Below are 16,296 nucleotides of genomic sequence, written 5' to 3'. Positions count from 1 at the left end.
ATCAGTCCCCTCTCTTCTATTTTCCACAAGAGGAAGGCACACAGAACTGCACAGATTTTAGTTCTTTGTTGGATTGCTTTCGCCACATGGCTCAGCATTGAAGCGTATTTTAAGACTAACAATACTTTAGGCCAGAGGGACCAGATGGACATAGTTCATTGCCCTTCCTTCTTTTGAGACAGGTTTTTGTCTGTAAAATACAAGAAGAAAAAGCACGTTGCTGTCTTGGTGCCTCTTTGTGTTTCTGTCAAGCGGCATGAAGACTGCTGTTTTTGCAGTCACTTCGAGGTGAACTGCCTTTTGCACAGACCCCTCAAGCCTATCATTGATGCCTTCTCCAAATGACTTCTCCTACACATGAAAAATAATAATGGGGATGGCTCCAGATGTGAGCCTGGTAAAATATTTTAGTTCACTTGGCAATCTGTCGGCAAGCTCCCTTGGAGCACCTAGACAGCAGTGTGCTAATATGCCTCCTGGTGTCAGCTGTGAAAAAGCAATTTAAGGGATGGAGAGTTCCACAGTCTTGGTAGTATCTGTAGGCTTAGGTTGCTTTCAGTGGGAAAAGGAGAACATGAAATAGCAACTAAAGACTGAGTTTGTGTTGCATGACTAGGCTTTTGTTCAAGAACTTTTCAGAAAAGTTTAGTGGAATATTCATAGCTAAAGAGAGGAATAGGAAAGAAAATAAATCTAGAATTAGCACAGAATCACAGAGTGGATGATGCTGGAAGGGACCTCTGGATGTCATCTGCTCCAGCCCTCCTGCTCAAACAAGGCCACCTAGAGCTGGTTGACCAGGACTGCATCCAGATGACTTTTGAGTATCTCCAAGGATGGAGACTCCAGAACCTCCCTGGGCAACCTGCGCCAGTGCTTGGTCAACCTTGTATAGCGCAACTCAGTGGTGAAAAGGACAACTCAGTGATCAGTTTGTTAAAAACTCTTGAATGGCACCTTTAACAACTGTACAATCTTGCTAATGCAAAGATTTGGAAGTACAGGCAGCCTCTTGGAATTCACTTTTGTTATTGACGTTATTTAAAGTAAACAAAGGTTTTTCCTCTGCTGTGAGTATAATATTGGCTAGAAGATCTGTTCTCTTACTGATTTTTCAGCTGTACCTGGAGACTGCAAAGCTGATAATTAACTCTGTTCAAGCTTGCAGAGGTAAGAGGGTAATCACAGGGACTGTGTCCTTTGCAGTCTGCATACTGTTCCTTGATTTGCAAATATTGGAGCATGCTGTCCTAATGTATAAATGCAATCTACTAACCTAAAAAAAAAAAGTTTTTGTCAACATTGCAACAATATTTTGTACACATTTCATGCAAATACCTGTCTATTCGGTGGAAGGGGAAACAGCAATTGCAGATACCTGCATAGCAATGTATGATTAGATGCTGGTGGGGTTTTATTCTGGCTGCTGGGAAGTGCTTATTGTACAGACCCTTTGCGTCTCATTCAGATGTGACTGTCACACCAGTGTGTTACACCACAAGCAGGAGACATGAGAAGATGAGAACTCTCAACCTGCTTTAAATAGTTATAGTTCTTAGCTCTTTTAAAAGTATTTTTTTTCCAGCTATTTCAACTGTTCCAAATACTATGGAAGGATGTTGTAGCAGTATCAGGCAACTCATAGTTCTGTGTATTACTTACTACTGCAACTGCTACCACAACTGAGATACCATCAAAACACAATCAAACTAGTAACAGATGCACGTGTACACACAAAATGAAGTGTTACAGAACTAAAAAGAGATATTGAAATGCTGACACAGATTTTAGGATTTTGACAACTGTTTCACTGGAAAGTTTTTAAGATGAAAAGAGGTGAAACTGGACCTCGGTTTGTGCTGTGACTGATGCAACTGATTTTTGTAGAGACTTCAGTTATCTGATTGCATAGAGGAGTATAACTGATTTTGACATTTATTCTTAACAAAGGACAGTTTTACTTTTCACTGCAGTTTTTTTCAATTTGTAAAAGAATCATATCAAACTAAGACTCCTTCATTTTCAGTGGTTTGTGGATTATGTGTTTTGAAAAGTATTTTTGATCTGTCTTTCCAAGGGTCTTTTTATTTCACAAACTGATGCAACATCCTTATCCTCTGGCTGCAAACAAATTGCATTAAAAATATATAAACGACAAAATAAATTTTGTGGTATTTTATGTACCTTCCACTTTCCTTATCAATAGAAATAATGATGTTGTCTTTCAACCTCTAGATTTGGGGGCACATATCTTATTTTAAAGATATTCTGTGGGTAACTTTTTTTCTAGCAACCTTTTCATAGGTACTCACACAAAAAATTAAAATGAGAGATTTCACTATTTTTTAGTTCATCATTCAGCTAGTTATAGGAAAAAATGCTTTGGAACTAACAGTCTGAATTGTACTGTATTTCCAGCCCTAGGTATTCTGTTATCCTCAGAAAAGTTATTCTAGTTTAAAACCCTAGTATATCACTATTGAACCAGCTTTAAAAATCCTGCTTTAAATTTATTCAGGTTTTTAATTATTTCCATTCACATTTGCCTGAATGAAGAGCTGGTGTTTCTTTTAAAGTGGACAGTGAAAATAGATGGGTCATCTTTTCATTTGTTTCTAGCAAATTGTCCAACACAGAAATGTAATAGCAAACTTTGTCATACTGAAGTTCTATGAAAAACACCACAGAAATGCTGTATTAGACTTTTTGGAAGGTAAAAATATAAAAGTATATAAGTATATAAAAGTATGTAAGTATATAAAAGGTGAAATAGAATCTGACAATTTTTTAACCAAATCCAACAGTTTAATAGTATTATGGATCACAATAAATATTCCATATTGCTAACTACAGAAGAGAAATGAGATGTGTTGGCAGATAGAGCCAATGTCCCAACTGAAATATCTACCTATAGTCAGTAAAGCATTTAAGTCATATTGATTCTGGAGGCGCTTGAGTACATGCCTCAGGTTGAGTGCTCTGATGAGGAAGTATGGATTTAAGTGCGCTCTTAAATATTCTGCTGACCACAGACCCGAACTTATAATGTAATAGTGATCTATTGAGCAGGTCTGTAGAGAAACCACTGAAATCAGCGAGTATCTGCAGGGCCATAAAGCTCTGTCTATGTAGGAGTTTTTTTCAGGATTAGACCAATATCTGAAGAAAAAGGTATTACTTTTAAAAGTCTTCAATTAGATGCAGAGATGTCTTAATATTCACACTTATAAATGTGTTTAAATTTTCATGTAGTAATAAATAACTTGGAAGAAATTTAGCAACAGATCTCCTTAGAAATATATACATATGTTAGTATTTTCCAGCTCTTAATTTTTTTGGTGTAGGGTAGGATACCAGTTGCAGCTGTGGCATACCATGATTCAGTAGAAGTCTCTTTTTGCTTTTAGTATTCAGCTTTTATTTTTGCATTCAACAGTTATTAAAAGAGGAACACGTGACATAAATACATCTACTTTTCAAACTATAGTTATTGGTAGACTACGGTTTCTTTCCTTTCCAGATTTCCTTGCTGTTGATTTCTTTTACTTCATTCCATGCTCTTTAGCAGCAGCTGTGTAATCTGAATGTCACTTTCTATTCATTAGTCCTAGGTTGCTTCTGGTTCCTCAGGCTGATCCAGACCTCTCCAAAAAAAACCTCATGTGGCCTTTGAACATGGTCTCATATTTTCATACTCTTTCATATTTGTTCCTGATTAGATGCTACTGTCCAGTTAAGATTTTCTCAAATATGGATTGTTGCAAGTCAATTTTAAAAATTCATGACTTGTATAAATTAGGGGGAACATCTGTCCAAGACAGACATCTAATTTTCTTTCTGTGAAAACAGTCTAGAAAATGGATATTTAAGTCACATATTTCATAGATTCCAGCATTTCTATCATTAAATGTGTTAAAACAGCTAATATTGCAGAACTTAACTTAGACGCATTATTTATTTTTTGGCACTTTCAAAACCCTGAGGTGTATTTTGTGCTCTAGGCTTCATTATTGCTCACTAGTGTATATTCCTCATGCATTATAGTGTTTGCCAGCATACGCAATGAGAGCGTTCTGAAGGAGAAGCAATCTCCTTACAGCTGTAGGACCGTCTCAGTTTTCAACATGTCCAAAGTCACTGAGAAGCAGATGCTGCAGTCTTCTCTCTCTCTTGCACAAAAAGTAATTTCCAGTTCTTCATGTAACAGAAGTTCACAAGGATAAGTCCTCCTTGGAAATCACCCTGTAATGGTTTCTAGGACTTCATTTTCAATTTATTCTTTCCCCAGATAAAGAAAGGAATAACTAGCAATAAATATCTCTCTGTACTGGTATTATCCAGAAATAATTTTCGTTGGCTAGAGAATTCTGAACACTTATCCCATTTGATAAATTGATTCTGGCTCACAAAGACCACTGCAGAGACCATAACCGTGCTACATGTTTTAGCCATTTGATTGCTGAGAGGTGAGGGCAGTTCACAGAGGAAAGAGTTCATATACCGGAGATCATCCCCGAAGCTAATTTTGTGGGATGGCTATTGCACTGGATGATCTCTGATTTTACCCATTGCAATTTAGTGTTGCGAGAACTCACGCTGTCTCTGTAACCTTGAAATCCAGATCCTTTGCCAGATACCGGTACTACCCAGTCAACTGATTGTCACCCTGATGTTTTCAAAGCAGTGCCCAAGGTGTCAGCTTTTTGACTCCTGCTGATTTTAATGGAAGTATAATAGCTTAATTTCTTTTTACTTTCCATGTGTTATTTTGAAAATCCATCCCTACAGACTGAATGATAAACACAGGAGGAAGCCTATTTTCTAGACAATAGGCAATCCAGGTTACTGGATTTTATTATTCTTGTTAGCAAGAGTGGGTTTCTGGCCATTACCATAAGCAAAAGAAAAGGTCAGAGTGAGAAAAACAATCATAAGCTCTGTTATGAGTGATACGTAACAATTTTAGCTTGACAATCATATCCTTCCCTGACTTCAACCTGCTTCAAATGGTTCCTAAAATTAAAAAAAAAAAAGCATTTTGTCACTGTTAGGTATTAAATGTACTGTCAAATAGTGTTGTAAATATTTTTGCTTAGGAAAAAGTTAAAGGAATTGTGAAGCTGATTACCATGCCTGGAAGCTGACATAGTCACCACTTGGCATGCAGAAAGTGCTTGGATGTTTTTAAAATTTTTAAAAATTTTGTGGTTTTTTAGTGAATTTGCTTGCACATCTCACCCTGAGAATCAGTTTCTTTATCATAGGCATAAGCAGTATGTCAAAGGTGTTGATCAGCTGTAATTTCCTGTTGGATACCTTCCTTAAATATCCCTGTATTGATGAAAGCAGCTGGAATTTTATTTTCTTCACACAATATTACTGAGTCAAGACCAGCAGCTTTAAATTTGTGCTGAGGAGGTGGAAGTACATAGCAACAAAGTCATGCAAACTGCCTGTAGTAGTCAACACGGAGAAATGGAAAAAATATTTCTGGACATTACTATTTATTAATTGTTTGGTATGAGTTTGCAAAATTATCATGCAAGTTTATCTATTTTGCAGTCATTTACTAAAGTGAACATTTTTACTCATTCATTAAAAAAAAAAATTACTCATTAAGGATAAACAAAGCAGCAGAAAATGGTGGTAAGGCATCAGCAGACACTGTATAGAAAAATCTGAAAGCAAACTTCCTAAACTCGTGGACTGTTCAAATGCATACATGCTATTGAAAAGAAGAATCTGCTCATTACCATCCGTGGTATCCAGATTTGATCGGAATGAAATAGGTCCTTATTGCATTATCAGCTCTTAAGTTTATAAAATAGACTGTAACATACTTAAAGGATTGAAATCATGTTTCTTTTTTCTCCCTTACTGCACTTTTAAGAAAATTGTTGTTTATTTTTTTAATAAGAATGAAAATTCAACAATGAAAAGAACATCAAAAGAAGAAAACAAAAAAAACCTAACACTATTTTTTTCCTAATCACTGTACCCTAAGCAGTACTTTCTTTCACCTGTATTTCTCACATGGATAATTAGAACATTTTCCTAAACTGAGTAGATTTTCAGAAACAAAAAAATATGCTTCTTGAGAATTTTGATGTCAGAACATGGAACTAAATCTCCTGAGCTTAAGACCTGCATTTTACTTTTGTGTAGCGCTGTTTTCCTATTTCATTTCAGTTATATTTTCCAGTCTTACTCTTTCTCGTCATCTGTGGCAGTAAGCACTGAACTTTTCTTCCACACTGTAGTGTTGAGAGTTTTGAAGGAGTCTCATGGTGTTAGCAAAGAAATAAAAAAGATTATTAAAGCTGAGATTAGTAGATGCCCTTAGATAACAAGGAACAATAAACATTCACCTCACAATGGCAGAGAAGGGATTTTATTTCAGTGACATGAAGCATAGAGGGCACTACTAGACACCAAGAAAACTTGCATTTAGGTAGGACTTCTCTTCCTATAGGGAACATATGACCATAGGCAGGCAATGTATTCAAGGCTGGAAAGAATGCTTAGGAGGTAACATATGACAACATGTCATGTAAGACCAAATTAATGCACTTATACATAAGAATTCTTAGTTAATAAAATAATGTTAGTGTGGAGCAATCTGTCTGCTCAGTGAATAGTAAAAACAAAGCAAAACCAAACCCAGCACCTGTTCCTTGCTTGCCAGTAAGCAGATGTTGTCCATCAAGGTAGGGATTAACTACCACCTACACCTTTCCTCAAGCATATCAGTACCTGTCAGCACCTCTGAATCCATTTCATTGATGGAAAAACTTGAGCAAAGAAAAGAGATTATTATTTAATCCTGATAGATATTTTCATAGTACGTGAACATTCCATTTCAATTTTATGAACTGTCAAAACTCACGTTGGTCACCAAAGTATTTTATTTACAGATCAAATGGATTCCCCATGGAATATGGGACAAAATCTACATATTCAATGTCATATACTTATTTATGCTGGCCTGCATATACTTGGCCTGATTTCTGGTTGTGAGGATCCTTATTTGCTTAAAAAAAATGAAAACACAAAAAGGATCTGGAATATAACTGCAGGAATAGAAAGTTGCATGAGTCATCAAAGCTGTGTTCAAATCCTTAATTTATTTCTTGCCTGATATGTTTTCACAAGAGGAGATAACTTACAGCTTATTATATTCTATTACAAGGGTTTTCTGGGAAATGATTTCTTAAAAAGAAAGGAAATAACGGGAAGAAGAGGACATCCGTGATGTGGACGTGCACACACACACGGATGCACACAGAGAGAACTACTTCAAAAGTTTATTCCTAAAGTTATGAAGCAAATCACTTGGAAGTTAAGAATGCAGTGATGCACTATTTAATTACTTAAGCACAAGGTTCTTTCTCCAGAAGACACTGCCTTATTCAGAACATGCTCCAGACCTCCTCTGGGCATGGGCAAGACTGTGTCTAGAAGGCCACTGCTGTTTGGAATAACTGCCTTGGGGAATGCTGAAATATCATGGATGTAGTAAACAGAACAGAGGACAACATGATGAGAAGGGAGAGTCTGTTTCTTAAGCAAGTTCAATGCCACCATTTATGATAAAGTTTTTTAAAAAATCCCTATCTCTGCCACAACATCACACTTTGATCATATTTCTGTCTGATGCCAACTGAGTCACTTAGAATAAGATTTTAGCAGGTGGCCAGGCTTTGAAGCCTTGGAATGTGATTTGCAAAAGTGTAAATGCATTCAATTGTAATAAAAATCAATGGAAAACACATACAGTACAGATTTTTTTAAAAAATACTAATTATAGGTGGTCTGAAAGATTGGGTCCTAGATGTCCTAATTGGATACCTAAGTTAGTCTGTTCTTACCGTCCTACTCTCCCTTATGTCTCTGTTCAGCCTGATCTGAACTCAGAGCTGACCCTGTTCTGAGCAGAGGTGTGTTGGTTTGAGTGAAAATGGGTTAATTTTCTTTGTGCAGTTAGAAACCTTTCCTTTCAATAGCTAGCATGCTCATTATTTGGACTTAGTTTGAGAACAAGCAGATAACAGCCCAGCACAGAGCTAATGCTTTTATTTGCTCTGGTATGAGAGCCAAGGACATTCTGAGTGCCCTGCTTACAGGTGTGAGGCAACGAGGAAGGGAGACATGGATGGGGCAGAGCTTGACTGACATCCAGACTGATCAATGACAGTATGCCATCCCATTAGCGTCATGCTCCAGATTTAAGAGTGGGGCCTTCTGGTTTCTCGCTCCCTTTTCTCTTGCTCTTCCGCTCCTCTCGCTCTCTCTCTGGGGTGCAGCCACGGGAGTGTCTGGGCCGGGGTGTTTAGTTTGGCTTTTTACCATTTTGCAGAAGCCTCTGAGCCTTTTTGCCTTTTTCCTCCCTTCTGTCTCTCTGGGATCGGCTGTGTGACCAGGTGCCATTTCCTAGGACTCGCTGCTCAGCGTGTTCGTGAGGAACTGCCTTGAGTATCTTTTATTTCTATTATATATATATATATATTTCCTAGTAGTGTATTAGTGTTTTGTTATTTTATTAAATTGTGTTTATCTTGATCCAAGTTTCTCCCTTCCCTGTCGATTCTTTCCCTTATTGAGAGGGTGAGTGGGGGGGGAGCGAGCGAGCGGCTATTGTGGTTGTATTGCTAGCTCAGGTTAAACCACAACAGAAGGGTTGGACAAGAGCCCTCGCTTCACCTCTGCCGACCTAAGAGACTTCATGAGCATTGACTACAGTTAGATTTTTAGACAGTTGTCTAACAAAAATATTGTACCCTCTCACAAATCTCAAGATGGAGTTCGCAAGAGCTTTTCTGAAGAAAGTTATCAGAGAATTTTTGCAAAGGCAAAACTATCTTTTTCTGCAGCCATTATAACAGAAATTACAAAATTGTTCTGGATGACATTCAAAACATATAAATAAAAAAGAGAAACTGAGGTAAATAGTAGGCAAAGAGAATTTCTGTCCACACAGGTATTTTTCTGAGTTACAAATTACTGTAAACAAAACCTTACCCTAGGAAGTAAGAGGCAATTTTAGTAATAAGCAGAGAGATCAGCCCAAGTTTTAGTAAATGTTTGGGATGTGCTAGCTGGGCAAAATAATTTGCTGGAAGCTGTTATGATGGGAGCCTGAATAAAAAGCAAAGGGTTAAGTAAAGCTTGGTTCCTAATCCTAATACCACATGTGATCTAGTGAAACTCTCAGGAGGTGTAGACAGGAAGCCCTTTGAAGTGCGTAATCACAAGAACTTCGCTACGATTACGGCTTGATAAATTCAGCAGAAGTTGTTATACTTTTATATTCCACTTGTCAACTATCTCCATGCATATTGGCTACTGCATATCTATACACATGCCACACTGCATGGAATCCCCAGGCACACATACCTGGGCAAGCACAATGAACAGGAAAGACTTTTTTCATAAACCCTTATTTAAATGACCATAAAAGACAAAAAAGAGCATCAAATGACCTGAAGCATAGAAGAGGTGGTATTTTTTTTCTGTAAATTAATAGTACATTTTTATGGTATGAAATGGACAAGATTGTTTTTATTTGGATTCTTCTTTCCTTCAGTACTTAATGTGATGGAAAATTAGTTGTCTTCCGCTGCTTGTAGGTGACATTTTTTATATGGCTATAGACCATTATTTTTATAATCCAGTATTATTACGGTTATTTGCATCCTTTGTGTTTCATGGGCTTGAAATAGGTTGGATGCATCTCAAGTTCTGAGATCCCTGCTCTAGTTTGTAGCTTGCCAAGAAGGTTGTATTTTGGTATGCCCTTCTCCTTTGCTTCTGTGTGATGCTATCAGATTCAGCTATGCACCATAAAAATAACATTAATGTCACGATTTCTCTGGATCTGTTGCATGAAGTTTTTATTATAAAGGATTTGGATGGTGAGCTGTTATTGTGTTAAGCTATGGGTGTCCCATAGTTGTAGAACATTAAAACAGGAATAACATTACTAATCTCTAAACATATGTGAGGCTGTTCCTCTAGGATTTCCCTCTGTGCATGATTTCATCTTCACATTTTACTAGACTAATCATATTTTGCTAACCTTAGATCTACCAGTTCTGGTTTACTATTCACTATGATATGAAGAGTTGCAAAGCAAGATCCCTGGTGGTTAAAAATGACACTGTGAGTCAGTTAACACCTCCGTTTTTTTAAAGGTCAGACCCAGGCAATTTTGTCTTTATGCCTTCTGTGTGATCATGTTGTTTACAAAACCCCATTTATACAAAGTGACTGTTTCTGAAAATCTTAGTGGCACTTGACTGCTTTAACATATTTAGCACTGTTTTAAAATCTTTACCTTAGCTTCATATTGAAACTTGTATTGACCTTAAAAACTTACTATAAACAGGTCTCTAGTAGTTGTGTTCCAAATAGCTGACTGGATTTCATCACCTTAGACCTGTGAATGCTTGCTCTATGGGTTTTTTTGCAGAAGTAACTGTTTTTCATCTGTGCTGTGTTAGCATCTTAGATCTGGAGACTTTTTTTTTCAAAAAAAGCAATTTAGAAGACATATTTGCTATTGATTTTTGACCAGAGATTGGTAAAATGGTTCAGCTTAAATACCTATTACAAATATTCGTCATTCTCAAGTTCGAAATTGTTAGTATGTCTCTGCAATTCTGCCTATAATCTGAACATGTTAAAAAAGAGCATTCATTTTGATACAATTGCGATCAAACTTAGAGGATTAAATTCTAAAAAGTTCAGTTTCCTCTGATAAGATTTTAAGACTGGGGTTACAAGGTTTGCATTATTTTGGTAGACTTTAAATCCAAGGAAATACTTGTATGAATGAACCTTAAAACTCTGCTGTTATTATCTTTCACAGTGGTTGTTTTTTATCATATAGCTACTAGAGATTTTAGTGAACTGCTCTGTTTGTCAGCTATGTTCTGCTTGGTCCTTGGGGCTGTCAGACGGGGTTTTATCCTTGACTATAAATGAGTACAGTCTTGAAACTCATAGTGATTCCCTTCATCACTCAGCAAAGTGGTTACTACAGCTTTTCAGAAAAGGTTCTGGTGTGAGATTGTATCCTGGAATAAATGGAGGGAGGGAATAGAAGGAACACTAAAGCTGTCTCTAGCAAGATCTCACACATTTGCTTTCTGGGAATTTAGTTCCATTTAAAGATGAATAAATGAATAATCATATGGTGCCCCAGCATCTTGGAAAAAATTGTGTGGGTGCTCTATGTGTTTTAAATTCATTTAGCTAAACATACATAACCAGTAACACGTACGCATTCAGTACTTACTCCAGACTGTTTTAATGTTTCTGTCAGGAAGCTCTTCTTCTCTAGCATGCTTTCTGTTTCATTTCACATTTCAGTGGCTAGATTAAGTACATATGCAGTACTTCATAACCTAAGGTAATGCACGGTAGATCATTACACTTTGTACTTTTCTTTCAAGGATGTGTATTATCTTCCTTCCCCTAGAATTCCTGCCGAGAAGACATAATGAAACTGTGTCTTAAATGTCTTAATTCCAGATTTAGTCATCAGTTGGTTTTAATCTGTGGTCCTTTTCATGTTAAAAGTGTGAGGCTCTGGTTCCTTATCACAATAATTTGGAATCTGGTGAGTCTTTTCAAACTTCTGCCAGCCTCTAGAAGACAGTTTTTGTTTTGTAATAGGAACACAGACACTTCTGAGATGGTGAAGCCAGCACTGTCCCTTGAAAAGCAGCAGGAGTGGATTACACAAACTCTTTCAGGTACAAACTCCATAGGCTTTGGAAGATCTAGCTGAAGGAGGGAATGGGGCTGAGTATTAGGGGACTAGGTTGGCTCACTCTAGAGGAAAATAAACTAGAAGAAATACGCACATCTATGAAAGGTCTGGACTACAGCTAAGGAATCCATGAAATGAAATTAATTTGGTTTTAATCCATTACCAGGCTTGTCTTTTTTTTTTTTTTATTTGCTCATTTTCATATGCTGCTAAAACCTTTACTAGATTTTTTGTAAGTGGGCCAAACTATCTTTGAATCCTATTTCATAAGGGAACGAAAATGCTGGAAGAGAGTTACATTCTCTTAATTTACTGTGTATGTCATCTCTCTTTAAATATAGCATCACATTATAGATATTCTACCTGTTGCTGCTGTCCTTTCACATCTATAGCTTATTAGATGGATTATGACTTATTCTGTGACTTTCCTCAGTCATGTATTTTAAGATCCTTAGTCCAGTATATGCTCACTTATAGCTACATGCTATCTTTCTAATCTTCTGCTTCCTGTACTAAGATTTTAGTAATTCATCCCACAGGTCACATTCAGAAAAGTGGGACACTTTTTCCTATAAGGTTGTTCTGCTATTTCCAACCTTCATGAGATGGTATTTTTATCACTGATCTCTTATGAAGACTGGGTGGTTTTTTGACATTTACTCATCCTGACACTGCCTGATAAAGCTTTTTCTCCCTCTCCCTCTTTTAGTATGCCTGGATGCTATTTTTCATGATGCCAAAAGTAACACTGGCCTGGATTCTTCTCTTGACTTTTTAAGATTACACATGTTTCCACGTTGTGAGGTCTTGCTGGTTTTATCATCTCAGTTTTTCTGTTTACTATTTCAAGCATTGGTGTAGTTCTTCAGGATGGTAACAGACATTTTCTCAAGAAAGTATGATTATGTTTCTGCTCTTCTACACATATTTGCATTAATACAGTCTCCCATAGATATATATTCTGCAGAAAGGAAATGGCACACTTATGGGAAAGAAAGGAGTTTTAAATGCCTGATCAGGCCCAAAGAGAACACTAACAGTAGTCATCATAATCCGTCCCTGCATCTGTTTAGTGTCTTTGAATACCAACTTCCTGCATTGTGCTACCTCTTGACTCTGGGCAGTCTGGGGCAGAGACAGACTCGGCAGCCAGTTAATGACGAGTGCAGCTGAATTCTAGGGACTGATACCATCCTGGCGTATTGTTTCACCTTCATGCCAAGGAGCTTTGGAAAGTCTAAATTTAAAACAAACCCAATTTTGTATATAGATATGAGTCCTGATGCAATTTCTTTTACTGTGTTGTTTTGCACCTCCATTAGTTTCAGCTGCTCCTGAGTGACTCTGGTCTCAGTGAGGTGAGTATTCAGCTTACGTGTTGGATATGGAGTTAAAATGGTTTCACGGAACATGGCAATTTTTCAACTCCCAGCATTTTTGAATGAGAACCAATTATATAATTATTGCAGAATTGTTTGAATCCAATCAGTTTCACATTTCCACAGCTGCCCAATCCCTACCAATAATGTCACATCAGGGTAGCTTGGTTGAGGTACCCAATGAAGCTTTGCTGTACACTGGTTTGGGGGAGATTACCAATGTGACTGCTGTTGTTCTAGCTGCTGAGCAGCAAGGCATCTACTTGCAACCAAGGTCCGATTGGCTTTGCAGCTATAGCCGTATGCAAAATTATATGTTTATATTACTTATTTGGCCCATGTTGGCGTCTTCACTGTTGGTGTTTGGATGTGCTATATTCACAAGACAGAAGCTAAGTACACTTCTTAGCAGGCAAGGAGTGACTAATCACTGGGAAGCAGCAAGAAATGGGTTCTTAAACCATCTTTCCCATTTTCAGTGTTATGTGAACACAGCTCATCTGCTTCAACCCGAAAAAAGGGTCATAAGGGAGTGTTTAAACTTTCTCTTTGTGCTGGGCCAGAAGAGAAAAGAAGCACTTACAATGTCAAATCAGGCTCAGCTGTCAACTGACAACCAAAAACCAGATGATAATTGATGAAACTTGTCTTTGTCACTTCTCCATTATCAGAGTTCCTCTTTCCTTTGAAATTTCACTATCCACCATACAAAAAGAGGGCATCCAGATTTTCTCTCTTCTAATTCTAACATGCTTTCTGCTCAGAACTTACTGTTTCAATTTGATGATCTCAGGCTATACACTTTGATATTTTACTCTCAAAGACTATTTCAGTAGTGCTCGACATATTCTTGTTGGTCTTCTAAGAGCACTTCAGACTTTGACTGATTTTCCACCACTCTGCAATCCTCTAGCAGCTCTGCATACAATCCAGTTTCCAGTTTGCTTTCAGGGAAAAGCAGGTTTTGCTCCTCTCTCCCCCACTTTCTTTTTTTTTTTTTTTCTTCCAGAAAAAACACTGTAATGGCTTCAAGCTTCCCATAAAAGTACGTTCCCAAGTTTGCATAACATTAACAAAGCACAGTTTCCCAAGTCACTGTCCCTCTGCATCCACCAAATGTCAATATGTATACAGTATGTTCCTCCAGGCTTCCAAAACTTTAATACCCTGGAACTCCTGTCATACTACCATGGTATCATTTTATATTCCGAATCAGTTTTGTCTTCCATTGTGTTTTTGACTAACCAAGTAGACTGATCTTGATTTTTGTGTTTGACAAAATTTCAGTTAGTGATAGAACATTCTAGAGATGGCACTCATACATTCATTAGCAGTAAGTGTACGTCTCTTCCAGAGTTGCTTCTGAATAACCCTTTATCTGTCTCAATGCCATTTTCCACCAAACCATTCAGCTTAGGATGTCTGGTAGTTAGTGTTGAATCCACAATCCTCTGCAAAAGTTCTGCCTATCAAGTGATGGACCACAATCAGATCTAACAATTTCTAGCATATGTCTGGCAAATACAGATTTAATTCTTCCCATGAAAACATTTTTATACAAATTACTCCATGAAGCCTTATGGTAACACCATAATAATCTAACAGTATTGGTTTGTGCAAAAATATTTCATTATTTTTGAGAATTCATCTTGAGAGTGTGTCTATCGGTACATTTCCTGGTTTATGCTATATTTTCAAATATTGTAATTGTAACTGAAATAACCTCACTTTATTTTGCAGTTGTATTTAACCAGTGCCACTTTTGTTGTGAGCACAAATGTCATGGGACTAGTTCCTGCTACCGCCAATTTTCTGCAGGTGAATATGTAAAACTTCTTTCACCTACCCTCTTCCTCTCTGCTAATGCACAGAGGCATTCTGATTTGGTAGATGCCCAGTATTCACCCTATTGAGTAAGCATCCCACTCTTCAGCTATTTTCCAAAGTACCCGAAAATGCTTAGGTCTGTGTACTGGTATCAAAATATGTGAAGACAGGAACTTTATTAACCATGTAAGCTTTGTATGTCTCTGTCCAAGCTTGAGTATCATTGTGTGCTCTTCTTTATATGTGTTTGACAGCTACTAATAAAGACTGTGAAGTCTGGCATGAATTTTCCTGCAGATTTTACCATCCCTCCCACTTTGCACACTCTTTTGTCTTTTGATCTTTGCAGTCTGGAATAGCTTGGAGTTGACTGCTTTCTTTGTGCCATCTTCTTGAGCCCTTCTTTCAAACATTTTCTGGAGCTTGAAGCTTCACATTTGTTGTATAATTTGGGTCCTATTTCATAGTCGTGTCAAATTAACTTTTTAGTCTTTCGTGATGTTCTTCTGCTGTTTTCTTACAAGTCAGAACATCATCAATATACATTTCAATAGATTCAATTCCTTCAAGTAATATATAGCACTTAGTAAAAATTCTCAGGAATGTATTTTAAGCCAAAGGAAGCCTGAGAAAGTACTACATCCTGCATAGGGCTTTGAGGGTGGCTTGCTTGAACTCCTCTTGTTTGGGGAGATTTATAAGAGCAAGGCAGATACATTTAAATTGGTTAAAAGATTAACATGTGTCACTTCATAGATTTTTTTTTTAATAATCTATTTAATTCTCTTAGATCTAAACACAAACAGCAAGGGAAATTTTCTTTCAGTGTTAGTAGTACATATTCAGTGGCCTTTTCTAATGTTTCTCATCACTTGTTAACTAAATGGTTGAGTTTCTCTTGGAGTTTCTGTCTCTATTTCTGGCTTAGAGATTTCTAAATGAACAGGTTCTGTGGCCATGTTTAAAACATGCACCATATTATAAATTAAAGATGGATTTTAGGTCAAAATATTTGTTCCCACTGATTTTAATAATTGAATCGGTTTCATTTTTACTTTCTATTCAAGACCGCAGAGTCTCTCACTTTATCCTTCCAATATAAGGTCTCAATTCTACTGGACTTTCCAATATGTATTCTGGTTTCTGAGTAAGTTGTTTGGAGTTCCCCTCAAATTCTGCTGTTATAAACAGGCCTACAGATGCTGTTCCGTTATAAAGTGCCTACAAGCACCTTCAAGGTTACTTACCCAGACCCTGTAAGTAAAAATTTGAGAAGGGGCAGGACTGGGAATGTCACAGGGAAACCTTGGGACTACA

General features: G+C 37.2%; 1 protein-coding gene across 3 annotated transcripts in view; it reads left to right on the top strand.

The window, feature by feature from the left end:
* The window catches only part of GRM1 (glutamate metabotropic receptor 1), a 181,371-nt gene that overhangs the window by 80,038 nt on the left and 85,037 nt on the right, over positions 1-16,296 (top strand). The window lies entirely within an intron of this gene.

This window comes from Caloenas nicobarica, chromosome 3 (assembly GCF_036013445.1).
Source record: "Caloenas nicobarica isolate bCalNic1 chromosome 3, bCalNic1.hap1, whole genome shotgun sequence".
NCBI lineage: Eukaryota > Metazoa > Chordata > Aves > Columbiformes > Columbidae > Caloenas > Caloenas nicobarica.
Note: the sequence above shows the minus strand (reverse complement) of the source record. Positions and strands in the feature narration are given on the sequence as shown.